Below are 20955 nucleotides of genomic sequence, written 5' to 3' on the forward strand. Positions count from 1 at the left end.
AAGATGTTACATATGTCAGACATCCAGGTCCACTCCTGAGGTCTTATGTGTGGAGTCTGACCTGAATATCGACGGCCTTGTTGCAGCTGGTACTCCACAACTGCCCTCTTCTGCTCACAAATCCTTCCCAACATCTGCAGTGTAGAGTTCCAACGCGTGGGGACATCACACACCAGTCTGTGAGCCGGAAGCTGCAAATGCTGCTGAAACACTGCAAGGGCGGCGGAAGCTGTAGCTGACTTTCTAAAATGGGCACACAGGCGGCGTACTTTAACAAGTAGATCCGGCAGCTCCAGGTAGGATTTGAGAAACCGCTGAACCACGAGGTTAAGCACATGGGCCAGGCATGGTACGTGTGTGAGCTCGCCTCACCTCAGAGCCGCCACAAGGATCTGGCCATTGTCACACACGACCATGCCTGGATGTAGGTTCAGCGGTGTGAGCCACAGATCTGCCTGCTCTTTCAGAGCTGTCCACAACTCTTCAGCATTGTGCGGTTTGTCACCTAAGCACATTAGCTTCAGCACAGCCTGTTGCCGCTTGGCCGAGGCAGTGTTGCAGTGCTTCCAGCTTGTGACTGATGTGGTCATTTCAGAGATGGAGGCTGAAGAGAAGGAGGAGGCTGAGGAGAATGAGGTGCAGGAGCTGTAGACCGTGGGGGCAGCCCTGATTGACCTAGGGCCCGCAATCCTTGGCGTCGGGAGAACATGCTCCGCCCCAAGGTCCGACTGGGTCCAGGCTTCCACTATGTTAACCCAGTGTGCCATCAGCAAGATGTACCATCCCTGCCCACAAGCACTTGTCCACGTGTCCGTGGTTAGGTGGACTTTACCGGTAACTGCGTTGTTGAGGGCACGGCTAATGTTTTGGGACACGTGCTTGTGTAATGCGTGAACGGCACACTGGGAGAAATAGTGGTGGCTGGGGATCGAGTACCGATGGACAGCCGCCGCCATCAGGTTGCGGAATGCTTCCGTCTCCACGAGCCTAAAAGGCAACATTTTGAGCGCAAGCAGTCGTGAAATGTGAGAATTTAGTAGTGTGGCCGGTGGGGCGTTGGCTGCATATTTGCTCTTGCGTTCCAAGGACTGGCGTATGGACAACTGAACGCTGCGCTGGGACAAGGACATGGACGTGCTTCCTGATGCTGCTACTTGAGAGTGTGCAACGACAAGTGCAGGGCAGGAGGCGTCTTCGAATGCACCATGGACAGGGGATTGGCCTGCATGCACAACAGCGGAAGACGCAATGGTGCCACCCGCAGACACTGTTCCTGGACCTTGGGGTTCAGCCCACAAAGTCGGGTGCTTTCCTGCCATGTGCCTGATCATGCTGGTGGTGGTCACGCTGGACGTTTTGCCACCCCTGCTGATGCTGGCCTGCCAGGTGGTGCAAATGGCCTTTTGGGGTTATCGGCAGAGTCTTTAAAAAAACAACCAGATTCGGGAAGACCTAACAGTTGTACTGGCAACTTCCTTCGAGTTGGTGTTACGGGGAACAGTTGTCTGCCTTCTGTCTGCGGCCACCACACTGCTTCTTCCTGCCTGTTGGGGTGCTCAGCCTCCCTCTCCCTGTGTGCTGCTGTCCTCGCTATGCATGTCCTCCTGCCAGGTTGGGTCAGTTACTATATCATCCACCACCTCGTCTTCCACTTCCGCACCCTGGTTCTCCTCCTGACTTTCTGGCAATTGTGTCTCATCATCGTCCACCTCTTATGACACTTTCCCACTGTCGCCTTCATGTGACCGTGGCTGCTCAAATATTTGGGCATCGCTACACGCGATCCCCTCTTGCCCCACTTCAAGTGGACCGGGCGAGAGGCCCGAATCTATAAATGGAAAAGTGAACAGCTCTTCAGAGTGTCCAAGTGTGGGATCAGTTGTCTCTGGGCACTCGGCATGGTGGGAGGAAGGAGGATCAGGGTGAGGAATTTGCGATCCAGACTCACGGCTACTGAGACTTGACCGTGTGGAAGACAGGGTGTTGGTGGTGGTGGCAAAGTGACTGGAAATATTATCCGCTATCCAACCAACAACCTTTTGACACTGTTCTGGGTTCAATAGTGGTCTGCTGCGGTCCCCTAGAAATTGGGACAGGAAGGTCTGCCAAGAAGATGCGGGTGTTTGTTGTGGCACAATTTCGGCTTGCCCACAGCCACAGCCTTGTCCTCGGCCTCTGCATGCACCATTACCATCACATCCAGTTCCCCGTCCCTTGCCACGTGTCTTGCCCATTTTAAATGGAGGACAGTATCTTCCACGCTCACTACAAATGACTGAGTTTGGAGCAAACTTATATGTGATCCGTGTGACGGAGAAAACAGAGTTTTAAATACCTGGCCTGTAGGTAAGTAGTTTGAACAGCAAAATGCTGTGAATTGCTTCACTGACACACTAAAGGAAATTTTTAATGGAAGCTAGAAATGGCACTTGTCCACGTGTCCATGGTTAGGTAGACTTTACCGGTAACTGCGTTGTTGAGAGCACGGCTAATGTTTTGGGACACGTGATTGTGTAATGTGGGGACGGCACACTGGGAGAAATAGTGGCGGCTGAGCCTGTAGGTAAGTAGCTTGAACAGCAAACTGCGGTGAATTGCTTCACTGACACACTAAAGGAAATTTTTAATGGAGGCCAGAAATGGCAGTATTTTCTGACAACGTATATGTGATCCGTGTGACGGAGAAAACACAGTCTTAAATAGCTGGATTTCTAGCGCTGTAATATGGAAAGGACCTGGCTGTATTCTGCAGTGCCAACAAGCAAATGGCGCAGAAAAAACGGTGTTCTCTGGATTGCTTTTTTAAGCAAATAATGAGGATTAAGATCCAAAGAAAATTATTCCTCGCCCCTGAGACCTGGGCCTTTGTATAGAAATATCTAACAGCAGCAGAAGGCAGAACTGGAATGGAGCCTCTTGTGCTATATGCACTGCAGTCTGCTATATACCCTGCCTGCCTATATACACTGCCTGCCTATACACCCTGCCTGCCTATATACCCTGCCTGTCTATATACACTGCCTGCCTGATATCTCTTCAGATGGATTATTTAGTCCTCAAAAGGACTGTTTGTTAAGATGGATATGTGTGATATACGTTTTTTCTCCCTGCACTACCTAATACACGATTAAATCTCTCCCTGACACAGCAGCAGCTCTCCCTACACTGTCTGATCCGGAGTGACTGTGACGAGCATGGCGGCGCAAGCTCTGATATAGACCTGATGACGCCGTGCGGCCAGCCAATCACTGTAATGCCACAACCAACATGGCTGCGGCATTACAGTGCATGGCAGGCAATCCCTGCATGTTCATTGGCTCTCTAAAGAGCGCCAAACATGCAGGGAGGGGACCCGAGTTCCCGCCTGAGCAACCCGGAAATACTCGGTGAGCGCCGAGCATCTCGAGCAGTGAGATGCTCGGGTGAGCACCGAGCAGTAGCGAGCATACTCACTCATCACTAGTCATAAGTATTCAGCCCCTTTGCTCAGTATTGAGGAGAAGCCCCCTTTTGAGCTAGTACAGCCATGAGTCTTCTTGGGAATGATGCAATAAGTTTTTCAAACTTGGATTTGGGGATCCTCTGCCATTGCTCCTTGCAGATCCTCTCCAGTTCCGTCAGGTTGGATGGTGAACGTTGGTGGACAGCCATTTTCAGGTCTTTCCAGAGATGCTCAATTTGGTTTAGGTCAGGGCTCTGGCTGGACCAGTCAAGAATTGTAACAGAGTTGTTCTCAAGCCACTCCTTTGTCATTGTAGCTGTGTGCTTAGGGTCATTGTCTTGTTGGAAGGTGAACCTTTGGCCAAGTCTGAGGTCCAGAGCACTCTGGAAGAGGTTTTCATCCAGGATATCTCTGTACTTGGCCGCATTCATGTTTCCTTCAATTGCAACCAGTTGTCCTGTCCCTGCAGCTGAAAAACACCCCCATAACATGATGCTGTCACCACCATGTTTAGCTGTTGGGATTGTATTGGGCAGGTGATGAGCAGTGCCTGGTTTTCTCCACACATACCTCTTAGAATTATCACCAAAAAGTTCTATATTCGTCTCATCAGACCAGAGAATCTTATTTCTCATAGTCTGGGAGTCCTTCATGTGTTTTTGAGCAAATTCTATGCGGGCTTTCATATGTCTTGTACTGAGGAGAGGCTTCTGTCGGGCCACTCTGCCATAAAGGCACGACTGGTGAAGGGCTGCAGTAATAGTTGACTTTGTGGAACGTTCTCCCATCTCCCTACTGCATCTATGGAGCTCAGCCATAGTGATCTAGGGGTTCTTCTTTACCTCTCTCACAAAGGCTCTTCTCCCACGATTGCTTAGTTTGGCTGGACGGCCAGGTCTAGCAAGACTTCGAGTGGTCCCAAACTTCTTCCATTTAAGGATTATGGAGGCCACTGTGCTCTTAGGAACCTTGAGTAATGCAGAAATTCTTTTGTAACATTGGCCAGATCTGATCCTTGCCACAATTCTGTCTCTGAGCTCCTTGGGCAGTTCCTTTGAGCTCATGATTCTCATTTGGTCTGACATGCACTGTGAGCTGTGAGGTCTTATATAGACAGGTGTGTGCCTTTCCAAATCAAGTCCTATCAGTTTAATTAAACACAGCTGGACTCCAGTGAAGGAGTAGAACCATCTCAAGGAGGATCATAAGGAAATGGACAGCATGTGACTTAAATATGAGTGTTTGAGCAAAGGGTCTGAATACTTATGACCATGTGATATTTCAGTTTTTCTTTCTTAAAATTTGCAAAAATTTCTACATTTCTGTTTTTTTCAGTCAAGATGGGGTGCAGAGTGGACTTTAATGAGAAAATAATGAACTTTTTAGAATTTACCAAATGGCTGCAATGAAACAAAGAGTGAAAAATTTCAAGGGGTCTGAATACTTTCCGTACCCACTGTAATGTAATCAGTGAGGTCATCACGAAACACAAGTCAGGGACACTGGTGGTGGATGCAATTGCCACATCGCTTGCCATACTCAACGCTGTGGCGGAAAATATGTTTCATAGAGTAAAGAAAGCACAGAATACAATGGACCTAAAAGAAGTCAAGGTAGGTTGGTGCCCAACCATCATCCCTGCAAACCAAATGGTGGGGGTGAGGTGTGGTGTCTGGGTAGAACCGGGAAGAAAAGTCCAGAAAAGACTGTTCGTGCCAAAAGACTCCTCAGAACTTCCGGAAGGCCTAGTTCACGGTGAGACTGCGTTTACGATTCCTACTGGTGAGTTTGCTCGAGTGACAATACCGGTGATGAATACTACGAGACACGAAATTAGACTGGATCCAAAGACTGTGTTAGGTCACATCGAAACTGTTAAAACAGTATTTCCAGCCAGTTTGAGACCCTCCCAGGGGTCTACCGTGAATTCAGTTTCCCCACCAAGGAACAGGAGTTGCCCAGGGGAAGAAATTGCACGACCCACCTCAGGGTCCTGGGATCCCCCAGTACTCCTGGAACACTTATGTGCTGAAGATCGAGTGGTAGCAAAACAGATGCTGAGAGAAGAGTGTCATGCATTCTCTTAAAATGACTCTGATATAGGCTGTATTCCATCATTGCAATTGAAAATCAATTTGAAAGACACGACCCCAGTAACCAAAAGTTACATGTCTGTGCCGAAACCATTACACTGTGAAGTGAAAGAGTATTTACAAGATCTAATCAGTAGAGGTTGGGTCCAAAAGTCAAAGTCGTCTTATTCCTCTCCTATTGTTTGTGTTAGGAAGAAGGACGGTACGTTGAGACTCTGCTGTGATTACCGGGAACTAAACCGAAAGTCAGTACATGATCGGCACCCGATACCAAAGATCCAAGATATGCTGGATAGCCTATCAGGAAGTACCTGGTTCTCAGCCCTCGATCAGGGTAAAGCATACCATCAAGGGTTTGTTGAAGAGTCCAGTAGACCCTTGGCAGCATTCATCACACCGTGGGGATTATATGAGTGGATTCGCATACCGTTTGTGCTCAGTTCAGCTCCAGCAGAATTCCAGAGGAGCATGGAGACATGTTTAGAAGGATTGAGGGACGATATTGGTCAGCTGTACTTGGATAACAATGTGGTACACAGCAAAACCTTCTGGGGGCATGTTGAACACGTGAGGATCGTACTCCAGCGGTATAAACAACACGGCGTTAAGTTGGCCCCAAAGAAGTGTGAACTGTTCAAAAGGCAAGTCCGATTCCTAGGGAAAATTGTGTCCGGAGAAGGATATACCATGGACCCAGCAGAAATCGCTCCAGTACTGGCCTTAAAAGCCAATCGGCCCTCTACTGTCGGGGAGTTAAGGCAGATCTTGGAATTCCTCTCCTACTATCTTACTTACGTTCGGAACTTCTCCAGGATTGCCGCCCCACTATACCTCCTCTTGGGGGGGACCACAGAGTTAGCAACACACATGGAGAAAAAGAAGAACGCGGGCAGGACCGGGCTGAAAAGAAACAGCGCAGTTTCGTCCCAACAGCCCATTCTCTGGACAGCAGATCACCAGGAGGTATTGGAAGAACTAGTAGACTACCTCGTAAAACCACCCATCTTGGGATATCCTGATTTCAATTTACCATTTGTTCTTCATTGTGACGCTTCTCAAATTGGACTGGGAGCTACCCTGTATCAGCATCAAGATGGAAAACTGAGAGTCATCGGTTACGGTTCTAGAACGTTGACAGACGCCGAGAAGAATTACCATCTACATTCCGGAAAATTGGAGTTCCTGGCATTGAAATGGGCTATCTGTGAACGATTTAGAGATTATCTCTCCTACAGCAAAGAGTTTGAGGTATACACTGACAACAATCCTTTGACCTATGTCCTTACTACAGCCAAACTGAATGCAACGGGTCAGAGATGGGTCGCTGAACTCGCTGACTTCAATTTCAGTTTCAGGTACAGGCCAGGACAATGCAATGCGGATGCTGACAGATTGTCGAGAATGCCACTAGAGCCTGAGGAGTTCATGCAAGAATGCTTGGAGGAAGTCAGTCTGGAAGCAATTGAGAGCACTACCCAAGCAGTGCAAGCTTATCAGGAGGAAGACACACCATTGTGGTGTTCGTTGACGGGGGTGAACTAGAGAACAAGATCACCCCCTGTCCATTCAACAACTACCGAAAGGAAAAATCCATAGATAACAACAGGAAGATCAGATAATTGGTAGAATACTACTTTATTTGGACCAAAATCGGTTTCCAAGTAATTGGGAAAGAAATAATGATTCATCCGCAGTATCTGTTTTAGTTAAAGAATGGACGAAGCTCTACCTCAATGAAGACTGTATCCTGTATCGTAAAGGAGGACAAAACCTGCAGTTGGTACTACCCAGAGTATTCCATAGGTTGGTCTTCAAAGAACTCCATGAAAACATGGGACACCTGGCAGTGGAAAGGACAGCAAACTTGATCCGTGAACATTTCTTCTGGCCGTACATGCAGAGAGATATTGAGAGGTACCTGACCAGGGAGTGTGGGTGTCTGAAAGATAAACGTCCCAACACATCAACCCGAGCACCTATGGGCAACATCCAAACTGCGTATCCGTTTGAGATGGTCTCAATAGACTTTCTACATCTCGAGACGTGACGTGGTTACGAATACATCTTGGTGGTGATGGACCATTTCCCTCAATTTGCTCAAGCATATACCACCACCAATAAATCAGGTCAAACAGCGGCAGAGAAGATCTTCAATGATTTTGCTTTGAGGTTTGGGTTCCCTACAAGGTTACACCACGACCAAGGAAGGGAATTTGAGAACCAGCTCTTTGCCAAGCTAGGAAAGTACTGTAGAATTCAGAGATCCCACACAACGCCCTATCACCCAGAGGGTAATGGACAAGTGGAACACTTTAACAGGACATTATTGTCGATGTTGCGTACTTTAACAGCTGACGAGAAGAAAGACTGGAAGCGTTCTCTGTCAAAAGTGGTACATGCCTATAACTGTACAAAGAGCGATGCAATGGGTTACTCACCCTTCTTCCTATTGTATGTACGATCGCCAAGCCAACAACCCACCAGGAGGATATCGACTCGAGAAGTGAGGAGGCCCGTGATGCTGACGTATGAGACACTTGGTGAACCGAGTCAAGTGCCAAGGACTGTCGACTGGAAACAGGTATCTCTGCCTATGGACCAGGTAAGCCCGCTTGAGTGGTATTCACCACCTAGAGACAGTATGGAAGATTTGTTTTCATGCTTTGATTTTCCTTAAAAGACTTTGTAGAAACAAAGAACTGTTAAAGCATAGAGAGAGAGAGCTGGTTGAAGACGTGCGAAAAGCTCCAGCTGAAGAGATGCTGATTGTTTTAATTGTGTTAATTGTTTATTTCTTACAGGCATCCTACAAGAAAAAGGTCATAAGATTAGGTTGTTAATAATGTTTATGAACGTTATACCAATTTCACAATGCCAATTTGTATATAAAGTTATCCAACTTTCACCACTGTCTCAGAATTGGTCAGATTGACCAATTAAGACAAATGTCAAGGACGACATTCAAAAAGGAGGGAAGAGTGTTACATGTAGAAGTAGTGCTATTGCAGAGTGTGAAATGCAGTAGTGCTGTTGCTTTAAAAGCAACTATTAGAAGTAACACAAGCACATGAGACAGGAAGTGTTGTGCTCCAGAAGTATCCAGCAACTAAAGGGGTTAACACAGTCACAGCAGAAGGGGAGTGTTTTAGCAGAGCCCAATGGGGGATTGTGGGGAAGTTGTTTACTGTCTGGCTGGAGTCGAAGAGAAAGGTGGTGTGTGTGTTCTGTATCTCACAGAAGTGCCCCTGCAAGTGAAAAGGATTCAAGGCAGGAGTGAAGCTAAGCACAGGTCAGGTAGAGTTCCTGAACTAGCAGTGCAGAGTATTGTCAGGCAGAAAGATAAGTACTGGAAGAAATGGTGTCACAGGGATCATCTCACTCAGCAAACCCTCCCCCCTCCTCCATCTCACTGTGCTGTAAAGAATGCTGTGTTCATTAATGTGCCTTTGCATTAGAACTGTGCTGTCCTGTACTACTAGGAAGACTGTGAACTGCTGTGCTGCTAAGGAAACTGTACTGTTTGTCACTGGGGCCTGTTGCTCATAAGACTTAACTTGCACTGGCTGTGCGGCTTCTTATTAAATGCTACTGTTCTACCGTTTATGAGGACTCTTGTCAAGTGTGTCTGGTCAGCAAGTGAAACAACTTACGTGTCTGTGAGGGTCAATACCCCTGTGTGCCTGAGAGAAGCTGCAGCACATGGTCTATGGTCGCCCTGAGTAACGGTTCCCCCAGGATTCCAAAGAATTCATGTAACCTGTCTCGCCCCTTTCTGAACCTAGCGGCGTGCTTGTAACATCCCCACTGCCCCATATATATAGTATGATGGTCCCTACTGCCCCATATATATAGTATGATGGTCCCCACAGCCCCATATATAGTATGATGGTCCCCACTGCCCGTATATATACTAGGATGGTCCCCACTGTCCCATATATATAGTATGATGGTCCCCATTGTCCCATATATATAGTATGATGGTCCCCACTGCCCCATATATATAGTATGATGGTCCCCACTGCCCTTATATATACTAGGATGGTCCCCACTGTCCCATATATATAGTATGATAGTCCCCATTGCCCATATATATAGTATGATGGTCCCCACATATATAGTATGATGGTCCCCACTGCCCCATATATATATATATATATATAGAGTGATGGTCCCCATTGCCCCATATACATAGTATGATGGTCCCCACTGCCCCATATATAGTATGATGGTCCCCACTGCCCCATATATAGTATGTTGGTCCCTACTGCCCCATATATAGTATGATGGTCCCCACTGCCCCATATATAGTATGATGGTCCCTACTGCCCCATATATAGTATGATGGTCTCCATTGCCCCATATATATAGTATGATGGTCCCCACTGCCCATATATATAGTAAGATGGACCTTACTGCCCCATATATAGTATGATGGTCCCCATTGCCCCATATATATAGTATGATGGCCCCACTGCTTGTTCATATAATAAATAATGAAGTGTATACTCACCTCATCCTGATGCGAGTCACCGCAGCCTCCGTCTTCCCTTGTAGCCTGCAGATCGGTGCAATGTAATGACGTCATTGAGCCGCCTGTGTGAGTATGCTGATGTCCCATAAGCCACGGTGTGCTGCTTACGAGGAGATGGACAGTGATAGGGCAGGAGCTGGTGTCTCGCTACTCTTTCACAAGATCGACACAGTTCAATACGGCGGTCGCAGAATATCCAGGGCTACGGCCATGACGTTCTTCGCCAGAGCCCCAGATCTTTGCTGCTAGCGATGCCCCTGCTGGGCAACTTTGAGTTTCAGCTGCCTCCAAAGATTTTCTATTGGGTTCAGGTCTGGCGACTGGCTAGGACACTCCAGGACCTTGAAATGCTTCTTACGGAGCCACTGCTTAGTTGCCCTGACTGTGTGTTTCGGGTCATTGTCATGTTGGAAGACCCAGCCACGACCCATCTTCAATGCTCGCATTGAGAGAAGGAAGTTGTTGTCCAAAATCTCGCGATACATGACCCCATCCATCCTCCCTTCAATATGGTGCAGTCGTTCTGTCCCCTTTGCAGAAAAGCACCCCCAAAGTATGCTGTTTCCCCAACCATGCTTCATGCTTGGAACAGTGTTCTTGGGATTGTACTCATCCTCCTTCTTCCTCCAAACACGGCGAGTGGAGTTGATACCAAAAAGTTCTACTTTTGGTCTCATCTGACCACATGACCTTCTCCCATGTCTCCTCTGGATCATCCAGGTGGTCATTGGCAAACTTCAAACAGGCATGGACATTTGCTGGCGTGAGCAGGGGGTCCTGCGTGCCCTGCAGGATTTTAATCCATGATGGCGTAGTGTGTTACTAACGGTAATGTTTGAGACTGTGGTCCCAGCTCTCTTCAGATCATTGACCAGGTCCTCCCGTGTAGTTCTGGGCTGATTCCTGACCTTTCTCAGAATCATGCTTACCCCACAAGGCGAGATCTTGCATGGAGCCCCAGACCGAGGAATATTGACAGTCATCTTGTGTTTCTTCCATTTTCTAATAATTGTACCAACAGTTGTTGCCTTCTCACCAAGCTGCTGCCTATTTTCCTGTAGCCCATCCCAGTCTTTTGCAGGTCTACAATTTTGTCTCTGGTGTCCTTAGACAGCTCTTTGGTCGTGGCCATGGTGGAGAGATTGGAGTGTGATTGATTGAGTGTGTGGACAGGTGTCTTTTATACAGGTAACGAGTTCAAACAGGTACAATTAATACAGGTAATGAGTACAGAGTAAGAGGGCTTCTTAAAGGGAACCTGTCACGTCCTTTATTGCTATTAAACTGCCCCCAGTGTTTTGTTAGTGATGCACATTGCATCACTAACATGTTTATCTCAAGCATAGGATATGAAGGTGGGAAAACTTGCAAAATCGGCAGAGTATCAAATACTTATTTTCCCCACTGTATATTCCTGGCTTAGGTTTGGGCTTTCAGTTATCAGCCACCAGGACCTGGGTCCTGCCTTCATCCGAGGACACCGGAACAGAACCAGTGATGTTCCTCCATATTTCACTGCAGAATATGGGAAATCTTTTCATGCCATCTTTATTGTAAATAGTTTGTTCTTCTTTCTCTTCCGTTTTTGTGATCTTTTAATAAGCTTACAATAATCTTCTCTATATTAAATGATGAAATGTCAGACGTTGTATCAGAGATGACTGGATGCGGCTGGAGCTGGAGCTTTTGTGATTATCCCGTACTTGTAATCTCCAAGTTAATCTTTATTACGTTCCGACAATGCACCTGACAATCTACCGACTTTCATGTTTTGTTTGAACATATAAGATTGAGTTTCTTATTGTAGGGCTTTATTCGTACGTTCTTCCTCTCTACGATTGTGGTAAAGAGGAGGGCGACGATGCCGAGGACCGGACTCTGTGTGACTCTACTGAGCCTCAGGTGGTTTATATACAGTGGTGTGAAAAAGTGTTCGCCCCCTTCCTGATTTCTTATTCTTTTGCATGGTTGTCACATGTAAATGTTTCAGATCACAAAACAAATGTAAATATTAGACAAAGATAACACAAGTAACACAAGGTGCAGTTTTTAAATGAAGGTCTTTATTAGTAAGGGAAAAAGAAATCCAAACCTACAGGGCCCTGTGTGAAAAAGAGATTGCCCCCCCCCTCCCCTGTTAATTTATGTTTTAACTGTGGTTTATCACATCTTTGGGAAGCTGAGTTCACTTTCCCCAGCCACACACAGGCCTGATTACTGCCACACCTGTTCTCAATTAAGAAATCACTTACCGTATTTTTGGACCATAAGACGCACTTTTTTCCCCCCAAATTTAGGAGGAAAATGGGGGTGCGTCTTATCGTCCGAAAGTAACTTACCAGTGGTGGTGGAACGGGATCGGCGGCGGCGGCGGCAGCGGCAGCAGATGGCAGTGGCGGCAGCAGAAGAGGTATCTGTCTGGGAGCCGGGGCCTTGCCCGGTACCGGGGCTGGTTTCTTGATGTGAGCGGCGTGAGCTGCTTCCGGTGCGCGCGGCCATCTTTCTGAAGCTGATCTACAGGAAAATGGCCACCGGAGCCGACGCGTGCGCTCTGCTACGCCGGCGGCCATTTTCCTGTAGATCTCAGCTTCAGAAAGATGGGCGCGAGCATCGGAAGTCACTCACGCCGCTCTGCCACGCTACTCACAGGAAGACACCGGCCCCTTTACCAGGCCCCAGGGCCCCAGCCACATCTCACCCAGGCCCCAAGCCCCCAGCCACCACTCACCCAGGCCCCAAACCCCAGCGCCAGCCATCACTCCCCCAGGCCCCAAGCCCCCACTCACCCAGGCCCCAAGCCCCAGCGCCAGCCATCACTCCCTCAGGCCCCAAGCCCCCAGCCACCACTCACCCAGGCCCCCAGAGCCAGCCACCACTCACCCAGGCACCAAGCCACCAGCCCCCAGCCACCACTCACCCAGGCACACAAGCCCCCAGCCACCACTCACCCAGGCCCCAAGCCCCCAGCCACCACTCACCCAGGCACCAAGCCCCCAGCGCCATCCACCACTCACCCAGGCACCCAAGCCCCCAGCACCAGCCACCACTCACCCAGGCCCCAAGACCCCAGAACCAGTGACCACTCACCCAGGCACCAAGCCCCCAGTCCCCAGCCACCACTCACCCAGGCACCAAGCCCCCAGTCCCCAGCCACCACTCACCCAGGCACCAAGCCCCCAGCCACCTCTCATCCAGGCACCCAAGCCCCCAGCCCCCCACTCACCCAGGCACCAAGCTCCCAGCCACCACTCACCCAGGCACCAAGCCCCCAGCCACCACTCACCCAGCGCTAGCCACCACTCACCCAGGCACCCAAGCCCCCAGCGCCACCCACCACTCACCCAGGCCCCAAGCCCCCAGAACCAGCGACCACTCACCCAGGCACCAAGCCCCCAGTCCCCAGCCACCACTCACCCAGGCACCAAGCCCCCAGCCACCACTCACCCAGCGCCAGCCACCACTCACCCAGGCACCCAAGCCCCCAGCGCCAGCCACCACTCACCCAGGCCCCAAGCCCCCAGAGCCAGCGACCACTCACCCAGGCACCAAGCCCCCAGTCCCCAGCAACCACTCACCCAGGGCCAAGCCCCCAGCCACCACTCACCCACGCCCCTAGCCCCCAGCGCCAGCCACCACTCACCCAAGCCCCCAGCGCCAGCAAGCAGACGTCCAGCGCAAGCCACCAGGCCCCCAGCTACCACCCCCAGGCCACCAGCGCCAAGGCACCCAGGCCACCAGGCGATCAGCGCAAGCCACCAGGCCCTGCTTCCTGAAGGACCTTGCCTCCTGTGCCCCAGCTACACGGCCCATCCAGGTAAGATACCTATTCAGACTATAAGACGGACCCCCATCTTATCAAAACATTTTTTTTCCTATTTTCCACCCCAAAATTTGGGGTGCGTCTTACGGTCCGGTGCATCTTATAGTCCAAAAAATACGGTAAATAGGACCTGTCTGACAAAGTGAAGTAGACCAAAAGATCCTCAAAAGCTAGACATCATGCTGCGATCCAAAGAAATTCAGGAACAAATGAGAAGCAAAGTAATTGAGATCTTTCAGTCTGGAAAAGGTTATAAAGCCATTTCTAAAGCTTTGTGACTCCAGCGAACCACAGTGAGAGCCAATATCCACAAATGGTGAAAACATGTGTGGCACCCTGCTGTTCACAGGTACCACAGGACCCAAAAGGGTGCATGGATGGACTTCTCCACAAGAGGCCCTCATTACATGCAGACACCTCCACCCTTCCACCTCATACCACCAGAGGGAGCCCTGATAGGGATATATATATATGGAGGGTGGAGCCAGGCAGTTCAGTTAGTTAGTAGTTCAGAGAGTGTGCTGCCACTGAGAGCAGTGAAGACGCAGCACGTCTGCTGCTGAATTGAGGGCCCCGAGTGTGGCCGGAGGCAGTAAGGAGAGGACAGAGGAGTTGAGGGGGCAGAGGAGCATCATAGGCTCACCGCAAGACACAAACCGGACACCGGGTCTGCGCCTACAGGGTCCTCTATACCCAGTAGGGACATCTGGCATACCAGGAGGCTACCAGCAATAACAGGACTAGGAACCACGAAGGCCCCGGCGTCCAGGGATAGTGGTTGCCAAAGAAAGGTCCTACTACCAAGTGGTCAGGTGAGAGAGCAACACAACACAGAAGCTAGGCCCAGTTCCAGGCTGGCTAGAAGCTTAGAGAGAGGGAGACACGGATCAGGAGGCCTTATACCCGCTCACTGGGGAGAAGTCCTGAAGTGCGCCCTTCCTAGCAAGTACCCTGGACCATACCCGCCGTTACTCCAGTAAAGGTACTAAAGCGAATCCCCTGTGTGAGTGTCCGTCATTCCCCTTGACCTGGCCATCTTTCACCTGCATCCTTCCATCAACTCTGCCCCGGGGGTCCGCTCCGCCTGTGGGGAGCAGAAACATCCCAGCTGCCATTTCATCACCCCCGGAGGTCTTCAGCAGCGCCGGTAACCATTACCGGAAACCACAGGTGGCGTAACGAAACAAACTATACACTAAAAAACCCTTTTTCAAGAGAGACCCCAGAGTAGGGGTCCGGGAGCCGACTGCCGTGACATCCTAAGCAAGGTAAAAGGCCCGGGAACCGAGTACCCTATATCCCCCTGGGTGACACATCTCTCTTCTTGGCGTCACAAACAGGATTTCGTGCCCGTTGCCACCGGGTACTGTGTGCCGTAATTGAACTGTGTTTGTACTGTGGTGAACATCGCCGCCATTACCGCATCGCCGCGCGGGAAGAAGAGGGGCGTAACCGCGGGAACCGGAGAGGCGTGACTGCTGGAAGGGCGCGAAGCTCAAGCCCCGCCTTCCGCTCTGATGCAGCTCCAGGAAGCAGGTCTTGGAAGGAGACTGTCGTCTGCGTAGCTGCGGCCTACCCAAAAAAGAAACAGGAGGTAGGCTACGGTTTACTAGGGGGGCGCAACCATGGCCGACGACCAGCAAAACGCCGGAGCACCGGTTAACGCTCCTGATGCTCAACTTGTGCCCGGCGCTGGCAGGGGTCGTGACTCCGTTAATACCCATGGCCCTGCTGTATATCCCTGGAGTAAAATGGCTTCCCCAGTATGACGGCAAACCAGACACCCTGTCTGGATTCAAAAGGAAAATATGTGGTGTACTGGATATGTACTCAATGACTGGTAAGCTAAGAGCCACTGTTGTGCTGGGACAATTGACTGGTGCCGCAGAGCGGGAAGTTGAAACCTGGCCAGCCGCAGACCAGGAATCAGTATCCATTATCTTTAAGAGACTGCAAACTGTCTTTGAAAATAGCACTGAGACAGATCTCCGGATGAGGTTCTACCATTGTGCCCAGAAACCTGAGGACAGTATCCGGGACTATGCCTGGAGCTTACTGGAAGCCCTGCGGGCCCTGAAACAGGTTAGTCCAGCCAGCATACATGGTGAGGACAAAATGCTGACAGAACAGTTCATCCGGAGGTTGAGGTCCCAGGAGGAGAGCAGAACCGTACGGTGGTGGTCCTTAGATCATCCAAATGCCACCTTTGACGCCCTGAAGGACATGGCTATTAGGGGTCTGCAGCCCCTGGAACCATCAGATACTGCTATACAGCGTTACCAGGGTGGGGCCACCCCAGTGCCCGCAGCACCCACTGCTCCTTCATTAACGGCAGAAACAAAGATGCAAACAGTGCCTCCTAGGAAGCTGGACAGCCTGCGCTCTGAAGTGCGTCAGCTAAGTAAAACCCTGACCACTGTCCTGAGCGCCCTGCAGCTACAGACGGAGCCCGAGCTGGAAGGAAGGATCCTACTTGCCAACTGTACTGAGGATGTCCCCTGGATGAGGAGAAGAAGGAGGACAACGCCACCCCGTAGGAGGACAACGCCACCCCGTGGGAGGACCAACGACCAACGTCGCCCTCCACGAGAATTCATCTGCTACCGTTGCCACAAGGCAGGCCACACCGCTTGGAACTGTCCTTTAAACGGGCAAACCCTGGGGCCAAGGGCCGACACCCAGGAGTAGATCAACCAGGCCCATCAAGCAGGTACGACCGGTTTGTAGGAGGAAGGCCTTTCCTGTCCATCGTGCTGGACGGCATAGCAACACCAGCATTACTGGACACCGGCTCACAGGTAACCATCATACCTGATGTCCTCTACAAAAAGTACTTGTCCATAGATGAACTCCACCCGCCAGCCCCGAACCTCTCTGTGCATGCCTCTAATAGCCTTCCTCTTAACCTAGTAGGGGTTAAGGACGTGACAGTGAAGGTGGGGAGAGAGGAACTAAAGGACCAAGGACTAATTGTCATAGAATCTAACCCTGGTGATACCAATCCGTATATGATGCTTGGTACAAATATTGTTGGTAACTGGGAGAAGTGTTGTTTTTACTCCAAAAGATTGCTGACACCGCCAAACCAGGGCAGAGGAAGGTGCTCCAGAAAGAAATTCGAGCCCTCCTGTACCAACAACAGGTAAAACTGACAGGTGGTGAGATTGGTAATGTACGGGTGACAGACCTGATACCCATTGTGATTCCCCCAATGAGTGAAATGCTGATTTGGTGTAGGGCAGCAATAGGTCTCAAGGGACAGAACTACCAGGCGGTAGTAGAGCCCATTAGCTCAGAGCACAGACCTACACTCCTAACTGCTAGAGGGGTAGTTGATGTGCGCAATGGGAGGGTACCCATACGTCTCCTAAATTGTGGGGAGGAGGAAGTTAAATTGCCAAGATACGCCACTGTTGCCAGATTGTATACTGTGAATGATGATGCCATACACCTAGTGGAATCCTTGACCCCACCAGATACAGTGGAGGACAATGACTCTGAAACTCAGCTGGAGGATTGGTGTCAACAGCTCCATGTTGAAACTGACGCCACTCCTGTCCATCAGAAACACGGTGTTTACAGAGTGGTTCAGGAATATGAACAAGTGTTTAGTAAGCACCCACTTGATTTTGGAAGGGTCAAAGGGGTACAACACCACATACCCACCGGTAACCATCCACCTATTAAGGAGCGTTACAGACCCATACCACCAGCACATTACCAAAAAGCCAACGAAATATTGCGTGACATGAAAAAGGCAGGGGTAGTAAGGGATAGCTGTAGCCCCTGGGCAGCTCCCCTGGTCCTGGTCAGAAAGAAGGACGGTAGCATGAGGATGTGTGTAGATTATAGACAGATTAATCACATAACACATAAAGATGCATACTCTTTGCCCCGTATAGAGGAATCCCTGGCTGCACTAAAATCTGCCAATTACTTCTCTACATTGGATCTCACTAGCGGGTACTGGCAAGTCTCTGTTGCTGAGGAAGACCGGGAGAAGACAGCCTTCACCACCCCGATGGGATTATGCGAGTTCAACAGTATGCCGTTTGGGCTCTGCAACGCCCCCGGAACGTTCCAGAGGCTGATGGAGTGTTGCTTAGGACACCGGAACTTCGAGACAGTGCTGCTGTACCTGGATGACGTTATCGTGTACTCGAGGACGTATGAAGACCATCTGAAGCACCTGGCGGAGGTATTTGAAGCATTGTCCCGGTATGGGATGAAACTAAAACCTTCCAAGTGCCACCTGCTCAAACAGAAGGTTCAGTACCTGGGACACGTAGTCAGCTCAGAGGGAGTAGCACCAGACCCGGAGAAGGTCACTGCCATCGAGAAGTGGCCTGAACCGAGAAACATCAAGGAAGTATGTCAGTTCCTGGGACTGGTCGGGTACTACAGGAGGTTCATAAAGGATTACACCAAAAAGGCAGCACCTTTACAAGATCTCCTGGTAGGACAGTCCAAGAGAGGTAAAAATCCCCCATTCCAGTGGGGTAAGGAAAAGGCTGAATCCTTTGCAGTAATAAAGGAAGACCTAACTGGTGAAGAAATCCTGGCCTACCCTGACTACAGCCTGCCTTTCCTGTTGTACACCGACGCCAGCAACGAGGGACTGGGAGCTATGTTGTCCCAGAAGCAAAACGGCAGAGAAAATGTAATTGCGTATGCCAGTAGGAAACTTCGCCCTACCGAGAGGAACCCGGAGAATTACAGTTCCTTCAAGCTGGAGTTCCTGGCCTTGGTCTGGGCTATCACTGAAAGGTTCAAGCATTACCTAGCCTCAACTAAATTCACAGCCTTTACCGACAATAATCCCTTGACACACCTGGAGACAGCCAGGTTGGGAGCTATGGAACAGCGTTGGGTAGCCAGACTGTCGAATTATCAGTTCGCAATCAAGTACCGGGCAGGTCACAAGAATACCAATGCTGATGCCTTGTCAAGAATTCCCCACCAGTCGGACACCGAGGATGAAGTGGATGATTTTGAAGAAATTGAACTACCTGCTTTCCACAGAAATGGAATGGTCCACGAGCAACACGCCTCCAGAAGATGTCATGGTAGGATGCCAAACCCTCTACCTCATCACAGCTGGAAGGAGACCCAGGACAGTGACCCGGTTGTCAGCCTCATCAAAAGACTGATATAACCCAAGAAGGTTCTCACCTGGAGAAGGATGCTCCCCCACAAGCCAAGCACCTGTTGAATGAGAGAAGCCGGCTGTTCATCTACAGAGAGAAGCTGTGCAGAAGGTATGTCAACCCCAAGACCCATGAAATGGTGTGGCAGTTTGTTGTACCTAGGACAGATATCCAGATGGTGTTAGAGGCCTACCACGATCAAGCAGGTCACTTTGGCTGGAAGAAGCTGGAAACCCTGCTGAAGGACCAGTTCTATTGGGTTGGAATGCTGAGTTCCATAGAAAGGTGGTGCCGGAATTGTGGACCCTGTAGCCTCAGAAGGAAAGACTACAGCAGCCAGAAAGCACCCTTGCAGTCCATCAAAACAACCCAACCCCTGGAGATTGTCGCTCTGGATCACGTCAAACTGTCACCCAGCAGATCAGGCTACTCCTATGCCCTGACCATGGTGGATCACTATTCCCGGTTCCTGGTGGTAGCCCCTGTCAAGGATCTGACAGCAGAAACTGTAGCAAGAACGTTCCAAGCCTACTTCTGCAGACCCCATGGATATCCGGAAAAGGTGCTCACAGATCAAGGCCCTGCTTTCGAAGCTGAGCTATTCAAGGAATTCTGCCATCTGTATGGATGCAAAAAGATCCGGACTACGCCATATCATCCGCAAACCAACGGTATGTGCGAGAAAATGAACAACATCGTTATAGACCTGTTGAAAACCCTACCTTTGGAAGAAAAGAACCAGTGGCCAGAAAAGCTACCTGACCTAGTGGACCTGTATAACCACATACCCGTGAGTTCTACTAATTGTACCCCAGCGTACCTTATGAGAGCAAGACCTGGAAAATTGCCCATGGACCTGGAGCTTGGAGTGGTAGAACCTGCTGCAGATACGTCCACTGAAGACTGGGACACAAGTCGGCAAGAGCAGTACAGGAAGGTACAGGCCTGTGTCGAAGACAGTCTAAACAAGGTGAGGGAAAGACAGGAAGATCAGTATAACAAACATGCACCAACAGAACCCTTGGCACCTGGAGAGATAGTGCTAAAGCGGAAAAGAAGAGATCACAAGCTCGATGACCAGTGGGAAAGAGAGCCCTACACTTTGCTAAACTCCAGATTTGACAACAGTAAAACCTGCCTGATTAGTGAGGATGGAGGTAAGACAACCGCAACAGTCTCAAGAGACCACTTGAAGGTGTGCCCAGGTCTACTGAAGACAACGGAGGAAGAAGCACCTCCTATAACACCAGAAGAACCCAAGGAAGATGTGCTTCACACAGTTCTAGGAGATTTCCCTGCGGACTGGACTCAACTTGATGGAGCCGTTATCATACCAGTGATACACTTCTATCAGCAACCAGAAGAACCTCCACCACCAGTAGAGCCTGTAGCGCCCTAGAGGAACCTGCTCAGGAACAGGAAGAGTCCCCACTCAGAGGAGGATCACCCGTTGAAGCAGAGCCTGAAGGCCCAGTAATCAGTGCACTTGCCAGTCCCATAGAGAGATTGAGGCAGTTTTATAATCTACCAGCACGTACACCTGATAGGTTAGCAGAGAGTGCATGCACAGACACCAGTATCACCCCAGTGCTACGAAGGTCCATACGCAGCACAAAAGGCCAAATCCCTGCCAGGTTTAGGGATTAAAATACAAAATGCCTAAAGTATAAATAGTTACCCAGTTGGGTATTGCCTATTGTTTATTGTGTAAACTGAAATTAATGTGTGCCTGTAGTTACCCGTAGGGGTATAAAGACTTGTAGGCTGAGGACTGTGAGCAGCCAAAAACTGTCCTTGTAAATAGTTGCACTCATGAAAAGTGCCCCCCCCCTTATTTGACCACTGAACAAAAACCCGTTTGGCGTGGCCGAAGACGTGGTCCAACACCTGGATCACTTATGCCCTGTAGCCACGCCCAGGGC

The sequence above is a fragment of the Phyllobates terribilis genome, unplaced genomic scaffold (genome assembly GCF_046119375.1).
Source record: "Phyllobates terribilis strain yellow unplaced genomic scaffold, ASM4611937v1 Scaffold_9__5_contigs__length_417890890, whole genome shotgun sequence".
Lineage (NCBI taxonomy): Eukaryota > Metazoa > Chordata > Amphibia > Anura > Dendrobatidae > Phyllobates > Phyllobates terribilis.